Source organism: Triturus cristatus, chromosome 4_1 (assembly GCF_964204655.1).
Source record: "Triturus cristatus chromosome 4_1, aTriCri1.1, whole genome shotgun sequence".
In the NCBI taxonomy this organism is placed as follows: Eukaryota; Metazoa; Chordata; class Amphibia; order Caudata; family Salamandridae; genus Triturus; species Triturus cristatus.
In genome coordinates, this window is record NC_140585.1 from 321,333,563 (window position 1) to 321,355,183 (window position 21,621).

Sequence of the window (21,621 nt, forward strand, 5' to 3'; positions counted from 1 at the left end):
CTAGCGGCAGTTAAAAAAGTGGTGTTACATAATATGTGCTAAAACCACAGATTACATTGGGTTGCTCTATAATTGTTGAATACCGCTTATGATGGATATAGCACTAGCACTTTATGTACTGATTACTGTGATGGACTATGCCACTTTTATCTTTCCTTTTTTTGTATTTTTATTATAACTATTGAGCACTTGGGGTGGAAGGCACTCGTAGAAAGCGACATGTACATATTCTTCTTAGACTAATGTTTTTAGTGAAACTTGTTTTATGCGTTGTATTTTAACAAGCTGCTAATATTGTCATGCCAAGATATTTTTTTAACAAACTTTTGTATCTAAAAGATCTTTTTTATCACTGATCATATATTGTTTTATTGTATAAATGTCAAATAATGCTTTTATGATACATGTTGTTGTATAAAACTATTTGAACTGAACTGAACTGAAAAGAAAGAGGGAAATAATAGAATTGATTGCTGTAATAGCAATATTATGTGTTTAGAGGAGTTCTGACAACTTTTGGGTGCGGTGTCACTGCACCTGCTGCACCATTCAAATCATGCCCCGGGTGCTTGTAAAGTATCTGCACTTGTGACTGCCTGTTTATTAGTAAAATATTTCAATATTTGGTGTTTGGAGGGGTTCCTAGTGCTTTGGGCCCCGTTGTCACTGCACCGGCAGCACCATTGAAATCATGAACCCACTGCCTGCAAGACAACTGCACTTGTGACTACCCATTTAGTTGCAAAATATAGCACTATATGGTGTTTAGTGGAATTATGACAACTTTTGTCTCCGGTGCCACTGCACCTGTTACACCATTTAAATTAAGCCCTTTTCAACTGCAAGTAACTGCAATTGTGACTGCCTGTTTAGTTGTAAAATATAGCAATATTAGTTGTTTAGAGGAGTTTTGTCATTTTTCTGGCATGGTGCTACTGCACCTGCTGCACCATTCAAATGATGACCCTTTTGTCTGAAAGGTAACTGCACTTGTGGTTGCCTACTTAGGAATAAAATATAGCAATATTAGGTGTTTAGTGGGATGACTGGAGCATTTGGTTCTGGTGCCACTGCACTTGCTGCATTATTGAAATCATTACCCTAGTGCATGCTAGACAACTGCACTTATGACTGCCTGTTTAGTTGTGAAATATAGAGATATTAGGTGGTTAGAGAAGTTCTGATAACTTTTGGGCCTGGTGCTGCTGCACCTGCTGCACCATTCACCCTGTTGTCTGCAAGATGACTGCACTTGTGGCTGCCTGTATAGTAGTAAAATATAAAATAGCTCTTGTATATTAACTTTATTTTTGGACATTAATAAGGAGAGGACTATAAGGTTGAAATAAGCTGGTACACACCTTTAGCTTTTTTTGGAACCAGATTGGAGGGACGGGAGACCGAGACCCTTGCATGTTTTATCTGGGAAGTGAAGCAACAGAAGCCATAGATTTTATGTTATTCCCCAACTACTCACCTTTATAATTTTTAGTGTTGGTACCGAAGAAGGTGGTCCTAAATTAAAAGATGCCAACGAAACATGCGTTGACTTGGATGTTGCGATACCCAAGCCAACAACATGTTTACGGAGACCTTTGTCAGATTTGTTTCTACCATGACTTTTCTAAGTGTATGTGATCGAGGCAAGGTGCTGGATGTGTATGATGAGAGAATGGGAATGTGTGGTAGTGTGACAGGTTAGTATGTATGTGTGGTCTAAAGTTGGGGGCCAAAAAATTAAATGTATTGACATAGGTATAATTTTTTGAAATAAAGAAAAATACAAATGCTTATCTGTATTAACAAATGAAATTGTTGCATATTTGAACATTTGTAAAATAACTTTTATTGAAAAAATGTATTTGACCTTTTTTGTATAATGACATAATTGAAAAAAGATCATGAATAACTTAAGAAAAAGACAAATAATATAAAGAATTGGAGCTGTTAATGTCAAAATCGCATGCCGGCTACCCCCATAGAGCTTTTATAAGCCTACATAAAAGAAATGTAGGCCCGGGGGAGCTCTTTGAGTATTTCTATTGTGTATTTGTTTCCCCCTTTCTCCCAGACCTGAAAATAATTTTGTAGGGGGTACCCTTAGATATTTATGATAATAATGAGGATCCAGCAAGTTCATCAATTAAAAAATATATGCATATAATTTATTACAAATATTATAGCTTTTCAAATTTGTGTTAAATATATATATTTCAATTTCGCACATTACTGATTTATTACGTGTAAAATGTAGTAATATTTTACTAAATATATTTATATATTTTTTAATTGATACATTTTATGACTAATTTTTTTATTTTCCAGCTCTCTCCCTCATGTGCTTCTACCCCTACCAAATACCCACAACCAAGCTCCGTGCGCTGTCTCCCTTCAGTTGTAATCTATCTCTCTCTCTCTCTCTCTCTCTCTCGTGTGTTTCTTCTCCAATCAAACTACCTCCCTCTCTGTGCTGACCATCGAGTTCTTGCCTGTTTAGTTCTAATCCCACCACCTGTTACTTTTCCTCATGTGATGCTTTCCCTTGCCCCCACACTTCTACCCAAGCCCTTCTCTGTTGCCCAACAATCATGTTTTTAATTTTACATTTTTTTATGAGAAGCAAATTACTGATGCCCCCCCCTCCTTACATAAAAAACTTTTTTTGTGTTTTTAATTTTTTTTTCATTTACCAATCTATTTTGGATTTATACATTTAAGAAACTGGCATCAGCGTCATTTTGTGGCATGCATGTGAAATGGTGCTGTCTCTGTTGCAGCATCATTGTCCCCTTTTTCTTACTTGTATGCTTTGTTAACTTTGACCATGCTGCACAGCATCTCCAAAAGGTAGTGGCAAAAACAAGTCTCAAATGAGAGACCTATTGGTTTTTAGGTTTTGCCTGAACAGCGCTTGTGCTGTGCTTGTGATATAAAATTTATATGCGGCTTACATCCCTCCCCCTTGCTTTCCTTGCTTTTCATTGGCTCCTGTGCTTGCTACTTGCTTTTCTTTCGTTTCTATTGGCTGTAGATTACTATTTCCTGTTGTTCCTGGTGTTTTCATCAAGTGCTTCTCTTATCAGTTACTTTTCCATCCACTTTTGTGGGTCTATTTGTTAAGGTTTTGCATGCACAGCATTTGTTTTGGGTTCTTCTCCCTTGCGGATGCTTCCTCCATCGTCAGCTTGTTCTTGTTGTTACTTTGCCCGTGTTTCTTGACTCCCTGCCCCACGTGGTTTGTTGTCTGTTATCTTCCGGTGCTCTCGCTCATTCCTCTATTGTCTCGTGTTACTCTATATTACCCGGCCCACCTCCTTTCCCTCTCTGCTGCATTTCTGAGCACCACTCTGTAAACATGAGGCGAAAGCCGCTGGTATTATTGCTGGTAATTTGTGAACGTCAACTATCTTAAAGTGTACACAATGGTGGCAATTGTAGGCAATGGTGTGTGAATCACCGTTAAATATTCGCTTAAGAGATCACCTCTTGCCAGCAAACGTCAGTGTGACTAGTTGGTGCATTCGGCACTATGTAATGCCTTGGTGTGATTAACTTTGTGTGCGAATCACCACTAATGACTTGCAGACATCGCCTTTTACCAGCAAGATGGCTTCGAAAATGGCACCCAAAGAATCCCGATAAAACAGCCCCCTCAGGGCAGGTCTAATAAAACAGCTCCCTCAGCGCAGGTCTAATAAAACAGCTCCCTCAGGGCAGGTCTAATAAAACAGCTCCCTCAGAGCAGGTCTAATATTTTGTGCACACTTCCGGCCCCATTCACAAAAGTAATCTGAGACAAAAACCTACCTTTATGACTCTCGGTATTCACAAAGGGTTTAGGATTTTGGCTCAGTTAAATCTTAGTTTGTCTTAGACTAAAACTTAAGTTTAACTGAGACAAAATCCTACCTTTACTACTCCTAAATGCCTTTTTTGAATACCGAAAGTCATAAAGGTAGGATGTTGTCTCAGATTACTTTTGTGAATCGGGCCCTTTGGTAAGTAACCCTGAGAGCGCCTGGTGCTGTAGCCGCCCCACGATCGCTCCGTTGAGCTCCAACACAAAGTACTTTCTTATAAATGTTAAATTCCCTTCTGCTTTTCTGGTTTCTTTCCTAAGACAAATTGAAGACATGACACTAGGAGTTGTGTGTACTTAATTTGTGCTACTTTATTACGTTGACGCACAGACCAAGATGCTAATTATAATGTTGGCTTTCATCATATTACCTACCTGCTTTGGTTACATTTCATTGTTTTACACGTTGGCACACCGAAGGCAGCGATATGGCTTGCTGTTCTGTTTCTTTATGTACAATATGTTCTTTCTTAACTACCAAACACGCTTTATGAATACAAAGCGCTTTCTAGACTACAAGTGTTGTAAGTAATCGAACGGCACTAAACTGTGCATTAATTATCTGACGCCGGCATTTATTAGCATGCATTCCTATGTCTTTCAGTTCTGTTACTTTATTTACACTATGTTTGGTTTGCTATCCACGCTTTAGGCTATGATGTGCTGTCTATTTATAAGTGGATTATGTTCATAAATCCGATTTCACATTTAAACTACACTAAGTAATTCATCCATTAATCGGCAGACGGTCACAGACATTTACCAGTGAACCTGACACCTCTCAGCTGTCTTGTAGCACGCTTTTATTTAAACTGTAGAGTCTATCCTTACCCCAGAGTCGCACAGGGAAACATCCTGCCCCTTTCTTATTGTGTTTGATTCCTTTTGGATGACTCCGCCTCCCGGTAGCTGACCGGTTTATAGTATGCGCACAACTGGACTCTCACGCCGCTCAACCACTGCCAACGCCCACCCCTCCTCCTCATTCCCTTGTCATACCCATGAATTGACAGAAACCGGTTATATTGTCCAAGGCGTAGATTTATTCATATGAAACGGGATAATTCAACATAACAACTACTAGAGTATAAGTATCCTACTTGGGTACATAAATCAATCAATCAATCAAAGCCATTTATAAAGCGCACTACTCACCCGGAGGGTCTCAAGGCGCTGGGGTGGGTGCCGCTACTGCTCGAACAGCCAGGTCTTGAGCTTCTTCCTGAAGGAGAGGTGGTCTTGGGTCAGGCGCAGGTCGGTCGGGAGGGAGTTCCAGGACTTGGCGGCCAGGTAGGAGAAGGACCTTCCTCCTGTTGTTGCTCTTCGGATGCGGGGGACGGCGGCGAGGGCGTGGCTGGTTGATCGGAGATGGCGTTTGGAAGCGTAGAAGTTGAGGCGGTTGTTGAGGTAGCTCGGGCCTTGGTCGTGTAGGGCTTTGTGTGCGTGGGTGAGGAGACGGAAGGTGATTCTCTTGTTGACGGGGAGCCAGTGCAGGTCTCTCAGATGTCCGGAGATGTGGCTGCTTCGGGGGATGTCGAGGATGAGTCTGGCTGAGGCGTGCTGTATCCGCTGGAGTCTCTTCTGGAGCTTGGCGGTGGTTCCGGCGTAGAGGGCGTTGCCGTAGTCCAGTCGGCTGGTGACAAGGGCCTGGGTGACCGTCTTCCTGGTCTCGGTGGGGATCCACCGGAAGATCTTCCGTAGCATGCGCAGGATGTTGAAACAGGACAAGGAGACGGCGTTGTCTTGTCTGGTCATGGAGAGGGAGGAGTCCAGGATGAAGCCCAGGTTTCGTGCGTGGTCTGTCGGTTTGGGTGCGGTGCCCAGGGCGGGGGGCCACCAGGAGTCGTCCCAGGCGGAGGGCGAGGAGCCCAGGATGAGGACTTCCGTCTTGTCTGAGTTCAGTTTCAGGCGGCTGGTCATCATCCACTCGGTTACGTCTTTCATCCCTTCGTGGAAGTTGGCTTTGGCGGCGGCGGGGTCGTTGGTCAGGGAGAGGATCAGCTGGGTGTCGTCTGCGTAGGAGATGATGTTGAGGTTGTGTTGGCGTGCGATGGCCACAAGGGGGCTCATGTAGACGTTGAAGAGGGTGGGGCTCAGTGATGATCCTTGGGGGACGCCGCAGATGACTTCGGTGGCCTCTGACTTCGGTGGCCTCTGACTTGTACGGTGGTAGGCGGACTCTCTGTGTCCTTCCGTCGAGGAAGGAGATGATCCATTCCAGTGCCTTCTCCTGGATTCCGACGTTGCTGAGGCGCTGCACTAGGGTGCGGTGGCAGACAGTGTCGAATGCCGCGGAGAGGTCTAGGAGGATGAGGGCCGCTGTTTCTCCATTGTCCAGCAGGGCTCGGATGTCATCGGTGGCAGCGATGAGGGCGGTCTCGGTGCTGTGGTTGGCTCGGAAGCCAGACTGTGAGGGGTCGAGGGATCCATTCGTCTCGAGGAAGGCGGCCAGCTGCTTGTTGACGGTCTTCTTGATGACTTTGGCTGGAAACGGGAGGAGCGAGATGGGGCGGTAATTCTTGAGTTCGGTGGGGTCCGCTGTTGGTTTCTTTAGTAGAGCGCTGAGTTCGGCGTGCTTCCAGCTCTCAGGGAAGGTGGCGGCGTCAAAGGAGGTGTTGATGATGTCCCGCAGGTGGGGTGCGATGACAGCGTCGGCCTTGTTGAATACGTGGTGAGGGCAGGGGTCGGTCGGAGATCCGGAGTGGATAGAGTTCATCGTGCGGATGGTGTCTTCTGTGTTGATCGGGGTCCAGGCGCTGAGGGTGGTGGTGGGGGGCGTTGGTGCGGTCGTGGGGGCGTTGTTTGTGGGATGAAGCTGTTGTGTATGTCAGCGATCTTGTTGTGGAAGTAGGAGGCGAGGGAGTTGCAGAGGTCTTGCGATGGGGTGATGTCGTTGTTTCCGGCGTTGGGGTTGGAGAGCTCTTTCACGATGTTGAAGAGTTCCTTGCAGTTGTGTGCGTTGTTGTCCAGCCGGTCCTTGATTGCAGTTTTCTTGGTGGCGTGGATTAGTTGATGGTGCTTCCGGGTGGCGAGCTTGAGGGTGGTCATGTTGTCCGGGGTTGGCTCCTTTCTCCAGGCTTTCTCGAGGGCTCGGCAGTTCTTCGTGGAGCTCTTGAGTTCGTCGGTGAACCATGGGGCCTTCTTGCTGCCGGGTCTGCTGGGCGGGGTCCTCAGTGGGGCGAGTCAGGCCGCGCAGGTGCTGATCCACTTCGTGAGGTTGTCGGCGGCCTGGCTAGGGTTCGCTGAGCTGGCTGGAGGGTGCTGGCTCAGGGAAGCGGCGAGCTGGTCGGCTGTGATCTTGTTCCAGCTTCTTCGAGCATCCTGTTGCTGGTGGTGGTGGATCGTGGTTCTTCTGAAGGTGAAGTGGACGCAGCTGTGGTCCGTCCAGTGGAGTCCAGTGGCGTGGCTGAAGGCGATGTCTTTGCTGGATGAGAAGACGGCGTCGAGTGTGTGTCCGGCGAGGTGGGTGGGGGTGGACACCAGCTGTTTGAGTCCGAGGTTGGCGAGGTTGTCAAGCAGGGTGGTGGTGTTGCGGTCGTTGTTGTTCTCCAGGTGGAAGTTGATGTCCCCCAGGAGGATGTAGTCAGCGGAGGGGAGGGCGTGTGGGCTGATGAAGTCGGCGATGTCCTCGCTGAATGGTGTGCGTGGTCCCGGGGGTCGGTAGATCAGGGTGCCTCTGAGGGTGGTCTTGGGGTCGGTGTGGATCTGGAAGTGTAGGTGTTCGGCGGTAGTCAGGGTGTCGTCGGTGTTGGTCGTGATGCGGATGGTGTTCTTGTGGACGATGGCGATGCCTCCTCCAGTCTGGTTGTCGCGATCTCTCCGGGTGATCTTGTATCCCTCTGGGATGGCGATGGCGATGCCGGGCGCTGAGGAGTCGTTCATCCAGGTTTCCGTGAGGAAGGCAACGTCTGGAGATGTGGTGTCGAGAAGGTTCCAGAGTTCGATGGCGTGTCTGTGGACGGAGCGGGTGTTGAGCAGGATGCACTTGAGGTGGTTGCTGCTGGTGTTCGGCTTGGCGGGTGCTGGTGCGGGGCAGGTCCGGATGCAGGAGAACTTGCAGGTGAGGCAGCTGAAGGGTCCGTGGGTGCGTCTCGGGGTGGCTTGGTGGCATCCCGGGGTTCGGCCGGTGTTGAGTGCGTTGAGGGTGGCGGCGTCGTACGTCTGGCGGGTGGGCTGGGGTCCTCGAGGGCCAGGGGTTCGGGCGCTGGGCGCGGGCCAGGCACGGACGGGCGCAGACGGGCTTACCTTTGGCGCACCTTCGGCGCGCCCGCTGCGCGTCAACGCTGCGCGTATGCACGGTCAGGTCACACTCACCTGCGCTGCACGGTCGCCATTTATGGCCAAGTGGGAGGGAGGGCGGAGCAGCTGGGAGGTGGGAGCGGGGAGGGCACAGAAGGTAAGGGGGCGTGGCCACACGCAGGCGGCGGGAAGCGGGTGGGGGTCACAGAGAGCGGCGCTAATACAATGCAGGCACAAAAAGGAAAAATCAAGGGCACAGAACAGAAGGGCAAAACGATACAGGCAGCACAGAATGAAGAGAACACACGCCAAATGTGACGGCGGGGGGCGGGGTCGACGGGGCGGGCTCAGCGAGGCTGAGGACAGTAGTGAGGGGACGCACACGCTACAGCTGGTGGCCGTGCGGCGCGGGGGTGTCCTGAGGTCACACTTTACTTTAGCTTCATTCATGTGACCAAAGGTACTAAGATATTAAAATAGACAATACATATTCAGCATAGTATCAAGCTGTCCTTTCTCTTGAACACTCTATTGCGCACATTATGCCGGCAGGCCATAACGCGCTACAGCAAACAGTTGCATTAACTGAACCAGGGCTCCGCATAACGCACCGGCTGTTAGAGTCGGGGATCTCTGGTTGGCGCAAGGTTGCCCTTGTGTCAAGCAGGAACCCTCTCCTCCACGTCAGGGCGCAGGATAACCCCTCGCGAATGACCCTTGCTCACCCTCTAGGTGCGTGGCGTGAGCAGCCAAGGCGATTCCTCAGGCGTTGTTGGTTAAGCACTTACAATCATACACACAGTAAATACATCAATCCCCCCAGAAACGGACACCAGACTTGGATATATATAAAAATACGCTTCTTTATGTAAAAATAGGTATATATATCTCAGCAGACTTATCACAAGACCAATAACGTTTTCGCTAGGCCACCGGGTTGTAAAGCAGGCAAATGTTCTTTGTTTGTAGCTTCAAATGGATACTTTGTAGTCTCTTGCAAATGTTACTTGTGGTTCCAGTACTCACAGAGATCGGCTCCTGCGAACGGGGAAATAAGGCGTTGCGGGCCCCGAGCCCGATACTGGAACTTCTTTCGTGATGTGGAGAGTCGGCACAGGTCGGTGCGACTCTCAGCTTGGGAAGTGTTCTTGGGTCCTCAATCAGCAGGTGTGGGCACGTAGGCAGGCGCGGCCAGCGACCCTTTAGCACGGCGGTGCAGGAGGGTCTCCACAGCGGGGGCGGCGCGGCCTGAGATGTCCGGGGATAGCGAAGCGGGGTCGCAGGGCACAGTCAGTGCAGCTGGATGACCCGGCGTAGATCACAGTCGTCGGACGGCTTCCGGCGGGAGGGGTGATAGCGCGGTCAGCGCGCTCCAGTAGCAGGCGGTGACAGGGATGCAGGCGGCCTGGCCCGGGGACAGAGAGCGGCTCTGGACGGAGCGGGGCTCTCACGGGTTTGAGGCAGGCAAGCTTCTGACTGTCACGGCCCTAGGAGGGGCGATGAGGGGCGCAGTGTCTTTCCAGCGGGATGCACACACGGCTTGAATTGGAGGACGAGCAAAAGCACAGAGAACCCACTGGTCCTGGGGTTCAGTTCAGGGGGCAAGCTCAGATCAAGCCCTTGGAGAATGTTCAAGCACAAAGTAGCAAAGTCTTTTCAGTAAGTCTCTTCCTCTCCTTTCTCAGCAAGGCAAGCAGCAGGCCAGCTCCTCCAGCGTCTTCTTCTCCTTCTAGTCGGGCAGAGGTTCTTTGTGGTAAACAGGATTCTGATTTCTTAGGAGCCAGGCTCCTACTTTTATACCATGATTCTTTTGTTCTTTAGCGCCAGGGGGCCTAGGCCTGGCTCAGTCCAGTTCTGGAGCACTTTGTTATGGTAACTCTGCTCTTTCCTTTCAGCAGCAGGGCAGAGACATCAGCCGCCCCACAGGGGGTGGCGCCGGCTTTGTGGTGGCAGAGCACAGGTCTATTCAAGAGTCAAGGTGTACTCCTCCCACCCATCCAGGTGTCACCTCTCTACCCACCACCTGGCAGCCAACCTGTCTCTGGGGATCCCCCCACCCTGCTCCCTACTGTTGCTAGGCAGAACACACACACACAGCAGAGGCGGACTGAGATGGTCAGGTCAGTACATACCAACTTTCTAAAAGTAGTATTTACAAACCCAGGATATTAAAATAAACTTGACTACAAGAAGTATTTTATTATTCTGAGTTCAGGCATACTAAACTTGGCACTCTACCATGCTCTCTGAGTCCACTGGGGTCACAGCGTTGGCGTGATCCCAGCAGCCCATTCTGGCCTATGGAGAGCAGGTAGCCTTCAATAGTGAAGAACGAAAATGGCTGTAATTCACTACTAAGACATGCCACACACATCAGGGCATGTCCTACCTTATGCCTACAATGCACCCTGCCCTTGGGCCTACCAGAGGGGTGGCTAATATGTAGGTAAGGGAAGGTTTAGGGACTGGCAAGTGGGGGCACTTGCGCAGTCAGCGCGACGGTCCCGGACCGCGCACAGGGTCTGCGGTGGCAGACCCTAGACACATTTTTACAAGGCCGCTTTCTGTGGGTGGCGCAACCAGCGCTGCAAGCCCACCAGCAGCATTCGTATTTACAAGCCCTGGCACTCCTGGTGCACTTTACTAGGGGCTGATAGTAAACCGAATAAGCCAAACATGGACACCAATCAATGTATACATTTTACCATAGGGAGAGCATATGCACCTTAGCACTGATCAGCAGTGGTAAGGTGCCCAGAGTCATAAAACAGCCAACAACAGGTCAGAAAAAATACTGGAGGAAGGCAAAAAGTTTAGGGATGACCCTGCAAAAAGGGCCAAGTCCAACACAACCCCCTTCCAGCCAAAACGCAGGGTAGACCAATCACTACCGTGATGGTCTTTCCTGCTTGGGGCGATAAAACAAGGACCTGGCCCGCAACAGCAGGGGCGGACTCCATTTCTACACCAATCTGAACCTATCGGACTCCCTCTGTCCATACTCTCAGGGCCCACCAACCCAATCCATGGGGAACCCTTCTCCTCACCTGTGGACACCACCTGTGCAGCACCTAACCTTAACTGGCCCACAGGTGTGTCCCAACAGACAGACAGCAAAATGCTACAGTGGCCACTGACAGTAGTCAGGGATGAGACCCAGGCCGAATGCCTCTCAGGGCTCTCAATCCTCTGTGGCGCCAGGGAGCGGGGGGCAGTAGCCCCAGGTGCTTGGCACCCTTTGTCCATTCTCCCCCTTGTCAGGTCAGGTATGACATCCTGGCACTGACCCACCAGCCCCAGGGCTGTACCCGGCGGCTGGACCCAAGACTGGGGTGGCCTCTCCCACACCCGGTCCTTCTCCTTGGGGCTCTGTACCCTCCCACCTGGAGTGGTACCCCCTTCCAGAATTGCCAGGGCACCTGGGGCAGGTGTCCTGCGCAATTGGCCCACCAGTTCAGGTGTTCTATCCGGCAACTGGGCGTCCAGGTCAGGGGGGACACCCTGAACCTGGCCCTCCAACCTAGGAACTAAACCCTTCAGTTGAGCCGGGGTCAGAGGCGAGGACTCCCTCCCTCTGCACCCCCTTCCAGAGTACTGCCCATTCCCAACTGGCGTGGTACCCCCAGAAGCAACATGGGTCAGGACACTGATTACAGTAGTCCCACCCTCCAGGTCAGACAACACCTGAACTTGGCTCCCCAACCCTGGGACCAACCCATGCGGTTGAACGCTCGCCTGGCGCACCAGGACTTCCCGGGGAGCACGCATGCCCCCCCTGAGGGTGACACATAACTCATGTGTCGTGTGACAGTCTGCCTGGCGCTGATCTCCCGACCCCTGTCCATCTGACAGTGCCTGAAGATCCCCCAGGACAGAAGTGGTGTCACCATGGTCATTCACCGGTGACGCAACCCTTCTGGCTGGCCCCTGACCCACTGGTTCTTCCACTGGGGACTCTTTCCCCCTCTCACCCCTCAATCTGGACCTCTGCACCCTCCCAAATGGAGCGGTACTGCCAGACACCAGAACTGATGGAGGTCTGATTACAGACACTCCTAGCTCACCAGACACTAGGGGACCCCGCACGACGGGCAGCCCCTCAGGACAGACTAGGCTTCCCACCTGGTGTTCCCTCAAAGAACCATCCAAGCTCTGAGACTGAGGTTGGGCACAACCGGGACATAACCCATTCTCACTCCTTCCCCTTACAGACAGGACGTGAGGCCCTACACCCCTCTCACTATTACAGGACCTAGCTGGGCTACTCTGAGCCACTTCCACCACACTGGGTTTGAAGATACCTGGACCACTCATCGTGGGATCACTCCCCAATGCCTTTCCAGACCCTCTGGACTCCACCAAAAGGTCTGCCTCCAATGTGAGCTCCCTGCGGTCAGAGAACTCACTCTCCCACAGGTGTTGGCATAGCTCTGGAAAACAGGGACTTACAATATGCTCTCCCACAATTGTATCACACAGCCCCCTAGCAGGGTTAACCAAACTATCCTTCACCTCACCATCCAGTGCCTCACACACGTACTCCACCCCATTCTCCTGAGACTGGCGAGACAGTATCTGACTGTCTCTGTCACACAACCCACACTCTTCTGGGCGGTCTTCACACTCACCCACCAGGACTTCAGTTTTGGGGGAACCCCTCTCCCTGCATCTCTCATCTAGAGTCAGTAGAGTGTCCCTCCCGCCACTAGGACCATGAACCCCTGCGCCAGTTACCCTATTCCCTTCAGGGATACTGCGCACTACTGGAGCTACCTCATGCCCTTGAACCTCCTGGTGTATGTTAACCCCCTCCTTCAAGTCAGGCGCCACATCTCTGGGTGTGCGTACTACTCTGTCAGCACTGTAAAACTCAATATTGCTGCCACCAGAGGGAGAGCGGTCTAAACTCTTGATCTTGCGATCCAACTCCCTCATTTTTAGATCATGATCCATTTGGCGTCGTTGTGCCTCCAAGGCCAACTTCTTCTTCTCCATTTCCATTTGTCCTGCCAACTTTGCCATCTCCATTGCATGCGCCCTGTCTGCTGCCCTGTCTGCCAGCTCCTCTGGGGACAGGACTCTGCTGGGCTCCACAAGGTTGTCAGGTGGAACGATGTCCCCCGCATTCTGTGGGTCTCTTGACTCCTTCCAGGCTCTCAACGCCTTGGTGTACTGGTTCTTCCTCTTGAATCCAGCATGGGGAACTCAGAGTTTTACACTGTAGCCTTTCAATTGCTCTACTGTGTAACCTTCCAGTCCCTCCCAATCCACCTCATCTATTCCAGAAATCACAGAGAGTGCTCTTCCAGCAGGGAGTGAGCCAGGCATGGTTGCAAAAATGGCAGATGTCTCAACAAAGTTCAACAATGAAAACCTGTGGCTGCGTTACTTGGTCTGCTCTCACTATCTGGTGATTAATAATTCACTGTATGCAAATTACAAGTGCAAATCCGAAATCCCACCCGCTGCCACCAATGTTAGAGTCGGGGATCTCTGGTTGGCGCAAGGTTGCCCTTGTGTCAAGCAGGAACCCTCTCCTCCACGTCAGGGCGCAGGATAACCCCTCGCGAATGACCCTTGCTCACCCTCTAGGTGCGTGGCGTGAGCAGCCAAGGCGATTCCTCAGGCGTTGTTGGTTAAGCACTTACAATCATACACACAGTAAATACATCAATCCCCCCAGAAACGGACACCAGACTTGGATATATATAAAAATACGCTTCTTTATGTAAAAATAGGTATATATATCTCAGCAGACTTATCACAAGACCAATAACGTTTTCGCTAGGCCACCGGGTTGTAAAGCAGGCAAATGTTCTTTGTTCGTAGCTTCAAATGGATACTTTGTAGTCTCTTGCAAATGTTACTTGTGGTTCCAGTACTCACAGAGATCGGCTCCTGCGAACGGGGAAATAAGGCGTTGCGGGCCCCGAGCCCGATACTGGAACTTCTTTCGTGATGTGGAGAGTCGGCACAGGTCGGTGCGACTCTCAGCTTGGGAAGTGTTCTTGGGTCCTCAATCAGCAGGTGTGGGCACGTAGGCAGGCGCGGCCAGCGACCCTTTAGCACGGCGGTGCAGGAGGGTCTCCACAGCGGGGGCGGCGCGGCCTGAGATGTCCGGGGATAGCGAAGCAGGGTCGCAGGGCACAGTCAGTGCAGCTGGATGACCCGGCGTAGATCACAGTCGTCGGACGGCTTCCGGCGGGAGGGGTGATAGCGCGGTCAGCGCGCTCCAGTAGCAGGCGGTGACAGGGATGCAGGCGGCCTGGCCCGGGGACAGAGAGCGGCTCTGGACGGAGCGGGGCTCTCAAGGGTTTGAGGCAGGCAAGCTTCTGAGTGTCACGGCCCTAGGAGGGGCGATGAGGGGCGCAGTCTCTTTCCAGCGGGATGCACACACGGCTTGAATTGGAGGACGAGCAAAAGCACAGAGAACCCACTGGTCCTGGGGTTCAGTTCAGGGGGCAAGCTCAGATCAAGCCCTTGGAGAATGTTCAAGCACAAAGTAGCAAAGTCTTTTCAGTAAGTCTCTTCCTCTCCTTTCTCAGCAAGGCAAGCAGCAGGCCAGCTCCTCCAGCGTCTTCTTCTCCTTCTAGTCGGGCAGAGGTTCTTTGTGGTAAACAGGATTCTGATTTCTTAGGAGCCAGGCTCCTACTTTTATACCATGATTCTTTTGTTCTTTAGCGCCAGGGGGCCTAGGCCTGGCTCAGTCCAGTTCTGGAGCACTTTGTTATGGTAACTCTGCTCTTTCCTTTCAGCAGCAGGGCAGAGACATCAGCCGCCCCACAGGGGGTGGCGCCGGCTTTGTGGTGGCAGAGCACAGGTCTATTCAAGAGTCAAGGTGTACTCCTCCCACCCATCCAGGTGTCACCTCTCTACCCACCACCTGGCAGCCAACCTGTCTCTGGGGATCCCCCCACCCTGCTCCTTACTGTTGCTAGGCAGAACACACACACACAGCAGAGGCGGACTGAGATGGTCAGGTCAGTACATACCAACTTTCTAAAAGTAGTATTTACAAACCCAGGATATTAAAATAAACTTGACTACAAGAAGTATTTTATTATTCTGAGTTCAGGCATACTAAACTTGGCACTCTACCATGCTCTCTGAGTCCACTGGGGTCACAGCGTTGGCGTGATCCCAGCAGCCCATTCTGGCCTATGGAGAGCAGGTAGCCTTCAATAGTGAAGAACGAAAATGGCTGTAATTCACTACTAAGACATGCCACACACATCAGGGCATGTCCTACCTTATGCCTACAATGCACCCTGCCCTTGGGCCTACCAGAGGGGTGGCTAATATGTAGGTAAGGGAAGGTTTAGGGACTGGCAAGTGGGGGCACTTGCGCAGTCAGCGCGACGGTCCCGGACCGCGCACAGGGTCTGCGGTGGCAGACCCTAGACACATTTTTACAAGGCCGCTTTCTGTGGGTGGCGCAACCAGCGCTGCAAGCCCACCAGCAGCATTCGTATTTACAAGCCCTGGCACTCCTGGTGCACTTTACTAGGGGCTGATAGTAAACCGAATAAGCCAAACATGGACACCAATCAATGTATACATTTTACCATAGGGAGAGCATATGCACCTTAGCACTGATCAGCAGTGGTAAGGTGCCCAGAGTCATAAAACAGCCAACAACAGGTCAGAAAAAATACTGGAGGAAGGCAAAAAGTTTAGGGATGACCCTGCAAAAAGGGCCAAGTCCAACACAACCCCCTTCCAGCCAAAACGCAGGGTAGACCAATCACTACCGTGATGGTCTTTCCTGCTTGGGGCGATAAAACAAGGACCTGGCCCGCAACAGCAGGGGCGGACTCCATTTCTACACCAATCTGAACCTATCGGACTCCCTCTGTCCATACTCTCAGGGCCCACCAACCCAATCCATGGGGAACCCTTCTCCTCACCTGTGGACACCACCTGTGCAGCACCTAACCTTAACTGGCCCACAGGTGTGTCCCAACAGACAGACAGCAAAATGCTACAGTGGCCACTGACAGTAGTCAGGGATGAGACCCAGGCCGAATGCCTCTCAGGGCTCTCAATCCTCTGTGGCGCCAGGGAGCGGGGGGCAGTAGCCCCAGGTGCTTGGCACCCTTTGTCCATTCTCCCCCTTGTCAGGTCAGGTATGACATCCTGGCACTGACCCACCAGCCCCAGGGCTGTACCCGGCGGCTGGACCCAAGACTGGGGTGGCCTCTCCCACACCCGGTCCTTCTCCTTGGGGCTCTGTACCCTCCCACCTGGAGTGGTACCCCCTTCCAGAATTGCCAGGGCACCTGGGGCAGGTGTCCTGCGCAATTGGCCCACCAGTTCAGGTGTTCTATCCGGCAACTGGGCGTCCAGGTCAGGGGGGACACCCTGAACCTGGCCCTCCAACCTAGGGTCTAAACCCTTCAGTTGAGCCGGGGTCAGAGGCGAGGACTCCCTCCCTCTGCACCCCCTTCCAGAGTACTGCCCATTCCCAACTGGCGTGGTACCCCCAGAAGCAACATGGGTCAGGACACTGATTACAGTAGTCCCACCCTCCAGGTCAGACAACACCTGAACTTGGCTCCCCAACCCTGGGACCAACCCATGCGGTTGAACGCTCGCCTGGCGCACCAGGACTTCCCGGGGAGTACGCATGCCCCCCCTGAGGGTGACACATAACTCATGTGTCGTGTGACAGTCTGCCTGGCGCTGATCTCCCGACCCCTGTCCATCTGACAGTGCCTGAAGATCCCCCAGGACAGAAGTGGTGTCACCATGGTCATTCACCGGTGACGCAGCCCTTCTGGCTGGCCCCTGACCCACTGGTTCTTCCACTGGGGACTCTTTCCCCCTCTCACCCCTCAATCTGGACCTCTGCACCCTCCCAAATGGAGCGGTACTGCCAGACACCAGAACTGATGGAGGTCTGATTACAGACACTCCTAGCTCACCAGACACTAGGGGACCCCGCACGACGGGCAGCCCCTCAGGACAGACTAGGCTTCCCACCTGGTGTTCCCTCAAAGAACCATCCAAGCTCTGAGACTGAGGTTGGGCACAACCGGGACATAACCCATTCTCACTCCTTCCCCTTACAGACAGGACGTGAGGCCCTACACCCCTCTCACTATTACAGGACCTAGCTGGGCTACTCTGAGCCACTTCCACCACACTGGGTTTGAAGATACCTGGACCACTCATCGTGGGATCACTCCCCAATGCCTTTCCAGACCCTCTGGACTCCACCAAAAGGTCTGCCTCCAATGTGAGCTCCCTGCGGTCAGAGAACTCACTCTCCCACAGGTGTTGGCATAGCTCTGGAAAACAGGGACTTACAATATGCTCTCCCACAATTGTATCACACAGCCCCCTAGCAGGGTTAACCAAACTATCCTTCACCTCACCATCCAGTGCCTCACACACTTACTCCACCCCATTCTCCTGAGACTGGCGAGACAGTATCTGACTGTCTCTGTCACACAACCCACACTCTTCTGGGCGGTCTTCACACTCACCCACCAGGACTTCAGTTTTGGGGGAACCCCTCTCCCTGCATCTCTCATCTAGAGTCAGTAGAGTGTCCCTCCCGCCACTAGGACCATGAACCCCTGCGCCAGTTACCCTATTCCCTTCAGGGATACTGCGCACTACTGGAGCTACCTCATGCCCTTGAACCTCCTGGTGTATGTTAACCCCCTCCTTCAAGTCAGGCGCCACATCTCTGGGTGTGCGTACTACTCTGTCAGCACTGTAAAACTCAATATTGCTGCCACCAGAGGGAGAGCGGTCTAAACTCTTGATCTTGCGATCCAACTCCCTCATTTTTAGATCATGATCCATTTGGCGTCGTTGTGCCTCCAAGGCCAACTTCTTCTTCTCCATTTCCATTTGTCCTGCCAACTTTGCCATCTCCATTGCATGCGCCCTGTCTGCTGCCCTGTCTGCCAGCTCCTCTGGGGACAGGACTCTGCTGGGCTCCACAAGGTTGTCAGGTGGAACGATGTCCCCCGCATTCTGTGGGTCTCTTGACTCCTTCCAGGCTCTCAACGCCTTGGTGTACTGGTTCTTCCTCTTGAATCCAGCATGGGGAACTCGGAGTTTTACACTGTAGCCTTTCAATTGCTCTACTGTGTAACCTTCCAGTCCCTCCCAATCCACCTCATCTATTCCAGAAATCACAGAGAGTGCTCTTCCAGCAGGGAGTGAGCCAGGCATGGTTGCAAAAATGGCAGATGTCTCAACAAAGTTCAACAATGAAAACCTGTGGCTGCGTTACTTGGTCTGCTCTCACTATCTGGTGATTAATAATTCACTGTATGCAAATTACAAGTGCAAATCCGAAATCCCACCCGCTGCCACCAATGTTAGAGTCGGGGATCTCTGGTTGGCGCAAGGTTGCCCTTGTGTCAAGCAGGAACCCTCTCCTCCACGTCAGGGCGCAGGATAACCCCTCGCGAATGACCCTTGCTCACCCTCTAGGTGCGTGGCGTGAGCAGCCAAGGCGATTCCTCAGGCGTTGTTGGTTAAGCACTTACAATCATACACACAGTAAATACATCAATCCCCCCAGAAACGGACACCAGACTTGGATATATATAAAAATACGCTTCTTTATGTAAAAATAGGTATATATATCTCAGCAGACTTATCACAAGACCAATAACGTTTTCGCTAGGCCACCGGGTTGTAAAGCAGGCAAATGTTCTTTGTTCGTAGCTTCAAATGGATACTTTGTCGTCTCTTGCAAATGTTACTTGTGGTTCCAGTACTCACAGAGATCGGCTCCTGCGAACGGGGAAATAAGGCGTTGCGGGCCCCGAGCCCGATACTGGAACTTCTTTCGTGATGTGGAGAGTCGGCACAGGTCGGTGCGACTCTCAGCTTGGGAAGTGTTCTTGGGTCCTCAATCAGCAGGTGTGGGCACGTAGGCAGGCGCGGCCAGCGACCCTTTAGCACGGCGGTGCAGGAGGGTCTCCACAGCGGGGGCGGCGCGGCCTGAGATGTCCGGGGATAGCGAAGCGGGGTCGCAGGGCACAGTCAGTGCAGCTGGATGACCCGGCGTAGATCACAGTCGTCGGACGGCTTCCGGCGGGAGGGGTGATAGCGCGGTCAGCGCGCTCCAGTAGCAGGCGGTGACAGGGATGCAGGCGGCCTGGCCCGGGGACAGAGAGCGGCTCTGGACGGAGCGGGGCTCTCACGGGTTTGAGGCAGGCAAGCTTCTGAGTGTCACGGCCCTAGGAGGGGCGATGAGGGGCTCAGTCTCTTTCCAGCGGGATGCACACACGGCTTGAATTGGAGGACGAGCAAAAGCACAGAGAACCCACTGGTCCTGGGGTTCAGTTCAGGGGGCAAGCTCAGATCAAGCCCTTGGAGAATGTTCAAGCACAAAGTAGCAAAGTCTTTTCAGTAAGTCTCTTCCTCTCCTTTCTCAGCAAGGCAAGCAGCAGGCCAGCTCCTCCAGCGTCTTCTTCTCCTTCTAGTCGGGCAGAGGTTCTTTGTGGTAAACAGGATTCTGATTTCTTAGGAGCCAGGCTCCTACTTTTATACCATGATTCTTTTGTTCTTTAGCGCCAGGGGGCCTAGGCCTGGCTCAGTCCAGTTCTGGAGCACTTTGTTATGGTAACTCTGCTCTTTCCTTTCAGCAGCAGGGCAGAGACATCAGCCGCCCCACAGGGGGTGGCGCCGGCTTTGTGGTGGCAGAGCACAGGTCTATTCAAGAGTCAAGGTGTACTCCTCCCACCCATCCAGGTGTCACCTCTCTACCCACCACCTGGCAGCCAACCTGTCTCTGGGGATCCCCCCACCCTGCTCCTTACTGTTGCTAGGCAGAACACACACACACAGCAGAGGCGGACTGAGATGGTCAGGTCAGTACATACCAACTTTCTAAAAGTAGTATTTACAAACCCAGGATATTAAAATAAACTTGACTACAAGAAGTATTTTATTATTCTGAGTTCAGGCATACTAAACTTGGCACTCTACCATGCTCTCTGAGTCCACTGGGGTCACAGCGTTGGCGTGATCCCAGCAGCCCATTCTGGCCTATGGAGAGCAGGTAGCCTTCAATAGTGAAGAACGAAAATGGCTGTAATTCACTACTAAGACATGCCACACACATCAGGGCATGTCCTACCTTATGCCTACAATGCACCCTGCCCTTGGGCCTACCAGAGGGGTGGCTAATATGTAGGTAAGGGAAGGTTTAGGGACTGGCAAGTGGGGGCACTTGCGCAGTCAGCGCGACGGTCCCGGACCGCGCACAGGGTCTGCGGTGGCAGACCCTAGACACATTTTTACAAGGCCGCTTTCTGTGGGTGGCGCAACCAGCGCTGCAAGCCCACCAGCAGCATTCGTATTTACAAGCCCTGGCACTCCTGGTGCACTTTACTAGGGGCTGATAGTAAACCGAATAAGCCAAACATGGACACCAATCAATGTATACATTTTACCATAGGGAGAGCATATGCACCTTAGCACTGATCAGCAGTGGTAAGGTGCCCAGAGTCATAAAACAGCCAACAACAGGTCAGAAAAAATACTGGAGGAAGGCAAAAAGTTTAGGGATGACCCTGCAAAAAGGGCCAAGTCCAACACCGGCCCTAAGAGGTACCTGAACAATGGCAAAAACCTTCCGCATACACATATCAAAGGCACCATACAATTGTAATTGTCATCACAGATGAGCATAGCATTAAGTTGTTCATAGTCTAGAATCCTCTGTTGTGCCGGCGGGCCACAAAGTGCCACATCAAACAGTTGCCTTACTTGAAAACCAGGGCTCCACATAGCGCACCGGCCCACCGAGGTACCTGAACAGAGGCAGCCTCCCCACGCTTCATCTCAGTCCTTAAGTGACGTGTTCGGTGGTAGAATTGAGGACCACCGGCAGGCCGGCCCCCTTTCTCTGCCAATCCACTAAACACTTTGATCCTACCCCGTCATGGGGTCCATCCAGTCACTCAACCTTCCTTGTTGAGCATGTCCCTTGTTGTTAACTGTCAGCGTTCCACATTACCTAAAAAAGCCGAATGGGTGGGTGATTTTCCGACACCTCAGCTTCTCAGGTCCAGGGAGACAAAGAGGGGGATCACCACGAGGCACTGCCTTAAATACCTGATCCCTTAGGATTCGGTTTCGTTTTCGGCCCTGACCCATCCTGAAACTGCAACATAACCGTCCACCTCCTCAAACCTACCTCCAAATGAATGCTCGGTCCCGTGGTGCAACTAAGGGCGCCCCTCCTCTAGGCACGGGGGGTGCCTGCTCAAGACTGCTGGTTTCACACACGCTTTTTATTCTGCAAACCGTCAGCCTTCCCAGAGGCTGTCTGTCTGAAGTGCTGGTGATAAATTCACCGTTTTAAAGTGCCATACCTGCCTGCTATCTTCAAACTTTATCTTTAAAGTGTCCCATTCTCTTGCTGCTTGGATAACCTGATCCACGCCCTATAACTTATTAATGTTCAATTTAAGTAAGCATCTTGCCAATCGTATGATTCATTTACTACTGAGGCACTTTCACCCTGCACTCATACACTTATCAACCTT